Here is a 7029-nt window from a genome sequence, read left to right as displayed (position 1 = left end):
TCCTTCATAGTATTTTCTTTGAAGTTCTTAAAATGGTGTTTTCATGTGCATCTGCTTTTTGCACTTCATATTCTGCAAAGAAAGTGGCAAAATGTCAGTGTGATCACTATAGATGTTGGCAGTGAGATCACGATAGATTCAACACAACGTTCTTCAAAGAAATCAATTGGAAACACGTTAATTGACTCATGGTTGAAAAGGACTGAATGAAGACGGAGTAAATTTACTTTAAAAAAAAATTTCAACACTCAACAGATAGAGTATATCTAAACTTAGTACATTTAAGTTTTTCACAAGTAATACATAATAACAACAAGAAAAAGTGCAATCAGAGATTGCAAACCCTCGCCAGGATGTATTTTCGGTGTTTTTAAAGGCTTTTGTGTTAAAACAAATATGGCGGCCGAACCACGTAACCGATGACGTCATTATTTTTTTTCAAAACTAATTTATTCCTAGATTATGCTCAAGAAATTTCATCTTGATTGGATGAAGTTTTGCACTTGTCGAATTATGACGTCATAATGGAGGCACCTATGACATCATCATTAACATATTTTATGCCCCGTGGAGAGTTCTTTACAATGAGCCATGTATCAACTTTTTTCTATTCAGCACTTTCCAAGATATAGAGGTGCAAATGTTTTCAATTTTCCAAGATGGCGGCCAAACCACGTGACATATGACGTCATAATTATCATAAAAATTGTACAGGTGGAGTTGCACCTATGGTGAAAATTTTCTGTCAATCGCACCAACGGTTGCAGAGAAAATCATATTTATTCTGTGCAGACAAACAGACAAACAAACAAACAAGAAGGAAGACGTCATGCAGAGCACGATATTTGCAAAATCCACCCCCCTTCCCCACCCACCCACCCCCTCCCCCCACCCTCCCCCCACCCAGAAAAAAGGTTGCAGTTGATCCAGAAAATTGTCCATTTCATCAAGATCAAAATTGACGATCTTGATCAAATCTCAGGTCAATAGGATGAAAAGTGATGATTTTTCGATGAAAATTTATGATTTGCCCTGGAATTTGCCCCTTGCCCTGGAATAGACTGTGCCCAATTTTTAACTCACTTTTAACTTTTAACTTTTTAACTCTTTTAACTTTTAACTCTAACTTTTAACTCTCTCGGTCCAAGGCCTCCACTATGACGTCATAATTCGATAATTCGACAAGTACAAAACTTCATCCAATCAAGATGCAATTTCTTGAGTGCCATGTCGGCATAAACTGGTGGAGAAAAAAAAATAATTTTGACGTCATCGGTCACGTGATTTGGCCGCCATCTTTGAAAAACTGAAAAACTTTGCACCTCTATACATATCTCTGAAAGTGCTGAATAGAAAAAATTGAGACATGGCTCATTGTAAAGAACTCTCCATGTGGAATAAAATATGTTAATGATGATGTCATAGGTGCCTCCATTATGACGTCATAATTCGACAAGTACAAAACTTCATCCGATCAAGATGAAATTTCTTGAGCATCATCCAGGGATAAATTGGTGGAGAAAAACAATAATTATGACATCGTCGGTCACGTGGTTCGGCCGCCGTATTTGTTTTAATACAAAAGCCTTAAAAACCACTGAAACACGTCCTGGTGAGGGTCTGCAATCCATGATTGCTCTTTCTCGTTTTAAATGCGATAAGACACCAAATGTATCTTGGTAGCGAATGATGCTACATGACAAGTGTACAGCTGCCAGAGAGCTGCACACAATGCGCTAGGATAGTGACAGCGCTGTGCAGTACACGAACAATAATTATAATGAATAATTAATCGGTAACGTGTTTAATTAAAATCATCTCACCGAACGTGCACATTCTCACTTTTTGACACCTTTTGGTGTGCAACAGCTGACAAGTTTACTTCCAGTGTATAGTCAGGTTCAGTATGTCCAGATTTAAAGTTTCGTTGGATTTTTTGGGGGATTTGGAAAACTATATATTTTTGGAAACTATATTGTATAGTCAGTCAGAAAACCAATGTTGCTATTTGCACAGACTCCTGTATGGCGGCCATCTTGGATTTTCAAAATTGCCGCCGTATAACTAATTTTTCTCAATATCTCAGCTTCTAAATAACATAGAGCTTTGATTCTAACGGCTAAACATACATTTTCAAGGGCCCCGAATCCAATGGTAACAAGTTCGATAAGCTAGACATGACCATAGAGCTCCTATGTGGCGGCCATCTTGGATTTTTCAAACTGGCCGCCATAAAATTGATGTTTCTCAGGATCTCATCTTCTAAATAGAGCTTCTAAATTCATCTCTAATAATGCCAATGCTAGACAGAGATTCTTCATGGTTACACCAGAATTATCACGCCTGTCAAAAGACTTCAAGAGTCAGTTTGGCCTGGAAGGTGACAAGATCACAGAACATCATGACCTTGGTCCAAGTGCAGTCAAGAGGGAGCATGAAGCAATCAACAAGATCAAGGCTGCGATACTGAGTCACGGGAATCCATTTGACACTGAAGGTGACAAGCTGCACAATGTGATAACGAATGCTTACATCCCAGACGAGTATGTACCACAGATCTTGAACATTGATGTCACTGGTCAGAAGTTGTATGAAGACTACGTGTCGGAGCGTATCAATGGAGATGTTAGCCTCTGGGCACCAGTCAAGAAGGAGAACAACAAGATGTTCACGTCTGGGAACAAGAGAACCACAGTGAAACTCAGAGACAGGACTGTGGATCTGAAGGAGACTAAGGAACTGTACGGAAGGCTCATGGTCCTTGCCAAGTCAAACAGAGACGTCAACCAGAAATATGCCATCGGAAATTACGAGTTCATTGTGACACCAAGAGCACTGTTCGCTCCAGATGGGACAATTCTTCCATGCACTGACAAGTCGAAGTTAATTCATCTCCTCGACAAGTTAGCAAGAGCAGAAATTCACCCCGAAGATCAGCAGCAGACACCAGCTGCAAGTGTTCTACAAGAAGATCCAATGGACACAAGAACTATGGCATCCACATCTAGTAAACCTACAAATCGGAAGATTGCACTGGTGGATGGGATGGTACTTGTGCATAAGCTGACAAAGAAACCAGCCACTGTAGTGAAAGTCAACGATCTGGGTGAATGCTTCAATGACAGACTCATGTCTCTAACAAAAGATTGTGATGAGATCATACTGGTCTTTGACACGTACAAAAACGATTCTCTGAAGAGTGCTACCAGGGCTAAAAGAAGGCAAGGAAAGGATGCAGTACAGTATCAAGTCAGAGATGACACCAACATCAAACACATCCCAATGAGCAGATTCCTTTCTCATGACAAAACAAAGGCTGATCTGACTGACTATCTGGCAGCGAAAGCTCTAGAATACAACAGTCACTCATCCAAGTTGATCATCACGTCTGCTTCAGGGCGTACTAGGAGCAACAGTGACCTGCTCTTCGAGGACAACAACCATGAAGAAGCTGACACCCTGTTGATCCACCAGGCCGTGCTGGCATCCCAGCGAAACCCACAAGATGCGCAGTTGGTGTTCTTCTCTCCCGACACAGATGTCCTAGTACTAGTCATAGCAAACTATGACCTACTGCTGAGGAATACATCCATTTCCATGGCCTCTGGAATACTTCAAATAGAGCCACTGTGGACAGCTCTAGGGGTCGAAAGAGCAAAGGTGTTGCCAGCCTTTCATGCTTTCACAGGGGCAGACAACACTGGGAGGTTCTCTCGAATAGGCAAAGCAACCTGGCTGCATGTCTACCTCAAAGCAAGTGAAGATGTCATAGACACCGTGCGAATGCTTTTAGATGCAACTGAAGTGACGGAGGACATGTTGTCCACACTAGCTAACTTTGTATGCGCTGCTTACTCTCCAAATGGCATCCACATCGACAGCATCCCCGAACTACGATGGTATCTCTTTTGCAAACACATGGCAGAAAGTGACAGGCTTCCTCCTACTCTTGGAGCTCTCAAGCAGCACATCCTTGGAGTCCATATCCAAGCCAGAGTGTGGGGTCAGGCAAGCATTGCTCAACAGGATCCTCAGCTGAATCCCCTGCAAAACGGCTTTTACAAAGACACGGATGGACAAGTGAAACCAACCACAACTGAGGAGCCTCCAGCCCCCAAGGCCATCATTCAAATGGTTAGATGTCAGTGCAAAACAGACTGTTCTTCATCTAGATGTTCCTGCAGAACAAACAACTTGGCTTGTACAGACCTTTGTCAGTGTGACATCCAATGCCAAAATGATGAGGACTCTCAAGATGTGATGAACGAAAGCGATGATGATGATGAGGATGATGATGACTTTACTCAATGATGAATCAAAGCTCTGTGCTCTTTAGAAGGTGAGTTACATCAGTTTTACGGCGGCCAGTTTGAAAAATCCAAGATGGCCGCCACATAGGAGCTCTATGGTCATGTCTAGCTTATCGAACTTGTTACCATTGGATTCGGGGCCCTTGAAAATGTATGTTTAGCCGTTAGAATCAAAGCTCTATGTTATTTAGAAGCTGAGATATTGAGTTCTATTAGTTCTACGGCGGCAATTTTGAAAATCCAAGATGGCCGCCATACAGGAGTCTGTGCAAATAGCAACATTGGTTTTCTGACTGACTATACAATATAGTTTCCAAAAATATATAGTTTTCCAAATCCCCCAAAAATTCCAACGAAATTACAAAGTGAACCTGACTAGTAGGTACTTCCGTTTGGATCGTGAGCATCATGATGTATGTGTAATTCCTATGATACTCTTTATTTAGATTTGATACCTCTTTCTTCTTCAATTTGCTGCTAAATCGATAAAGGGAAGGATAAAGTGGTTTATTTTTTGCCGTGAAATTAATTCTTCCCCCCCTTGCTCTTTTACCGCTCCAGCGTTCCTACTTATACCCATTGATCATTTTTACCTCCGCCGTCGAAGGTGGATGGAGGTTATGCTTTCACCCCTGTCTGTCCGTTTGTTTGTTTGTGAACAAGATATCTCAAAAGTTATGGACAGATTCGGACGAAATTTGGCAGAGAGGTATCATATGTGACAAGGACGAAATGATTAGATTTTGATGAAGATCCAGATTCGTATCCGGCTGGTAGAATTTTAAAAGTGATTCTTCACCATTGGGAGATGGGGCCAAAAACGATACATAGTGGGATATCTCAAAAAGTTACAGATGGATTTGGACGAAACTTGGTGGACAAGTTGTGTGTGTGACAAGGAAGACTAGATTCAATTTTGGTGAAGATTCGGATCCGGATGCGGCTAGTAGAATTTTTTCAGTGATTCTTCACCATTGAGTGATGTGGCCAACCAGGCGGAGGTATGCTCTCTACTGAGTGCCGTTCTAGTTAATATTGTTTTTTGCTGAACAAGTGTACATATTACTAAAATTAACGCTGGGTTGTTAGCAGTAAACAAAATGTTTCGGGAATCAAAAAAAATTGCAAATATTAACTGTATTGTAACATATTGTTACAGATCGCGGTTAGATGTTATAGACCGAGCGGTGGTGTAAGACCGCGACCTAACAAAACTCACCCGATTCACCCAGACTTTGGCCGTATCGCACCCCAGCTGCTCAATGAGGGAAAAGACGAAAACGACGCAATGCAAAGAGGAAAACGAAGACAAAAAGGTTGGAAATACTACTAAATTTATTTACTATTTACACACATAAGCAAAAAGAAAGCAGGCACGTTTATTTACAAGCACATGAGACGCAGGTGACACAGTGAAAATGATTAGCTTATGCAGACTTGACTTAACTACCCAGGACAGAACAAACAAAGACACTGACTCACGCGGGGAATGCCAGGAATGGCAGAAGGTGGACGGCTGGAGGTGCACGCTTGGTGGAGCCAACACGGAGCTTGGTGGAGCCAACACGGAGCTTGGTGGAGCCAACACGGAGCTTGGTGGAGCCAACACGGAGCTTGGTGGAGCCTTGGTGTGACGGGTTCTCTCTTCTCTGTAAAAGCTCAACCGTCTTGTCTCTGGTAGAAGCTCAACTCTTCCAGTCTCTTGTAAAAGCGAATCTCTCTGACTCCTCTCCACGGCTTGGGCTCCCTTGTGTCTGCCGGTAAAAACTCATCTCTTTTGGCCACACCCCTGCCTTGGGTTATGTAGGCCCCCGCCCCTCAACCTTTGCGAACCTCCCCGACCGCTCTTCCTCCGCCCTCTGTAGCCAAACCCCTGGCTCATGGTTGGTCGAGCGGGGCTGGTTCACTCCTCCCCCTCTGACGAGGTGGAGACACGCCTTTCTTCCCCAACCCTGCCTCGTGGCCAATGGCGGCAATTGGATCGGAGGTAATTGGTGATGGGAATGGAAGGGAATCTATCTCTTTCACTGGTGCAATGGAGTACTTCAATTAATGGGAGACACAGCCTTACCCTAAAACACAGAATAAGAGATAACTATCAACAGGTATATTCTATTACTTGGCTGACGTGTATGCTTGTGGACTATGGGACGCCCTTTTGGTCTTTACACAGCTCCGGAGGCAGGAGGCACAGAATAAACAATAATCACAATAATAAAGCACACAATAAAAAAAAATATACAGTCCTCATATCCGCAACAATATTATCCAAGCTATGTTTTTTTAACTACCATTAGCGAAGCAACGGGTTCAATGCTAAGACCATGTATTTACTTGCATGCACAAGGATTGATCATTCACACATCATTTCTATTGTTACCAGGAAATACATTGCCTTCAGAAAGTATTCACACCCTTTTACTTTTCTCACATTTTGTTGTGTTACAGCCTGAATTTAAAATTGATTAATTTGAGACTTTTGTCACTGATCGACACATAATACCTCATAATTAAATTGATGTATGTGGGAAAATTACATGCCCAGACCAGGAATCAAACCCAGGTCCTCTGGCAAACCATACAAGTGCTCTGTCATCTGAGCTATCTGGGGGACCCTGACCAAGCATGCAATTTTGCCACATATATGATTGCCACTCTCTTTCGGTCAATGCTTCCGGGGCACTTGCTGCCAACCTTAGGAGCACCAACGGCCTGAACA

Source organism: Myxine glutinosa, chromosome 7 (genome assembly GCF_964187855.1).
Source record: "Myxine glutinosa chromosome 7, kmMyxGlut1.1, whole genome shotgun sequence".
Classification (NCBI taxonomy): Eukaryota; Metazoa; Chordata; class Myxini; order Myxiniformes; family Myxinidae; genus Myxine; species Myxine glutinosa.
Note: the sequence above shows the minus strand (reverse complement) of the source record.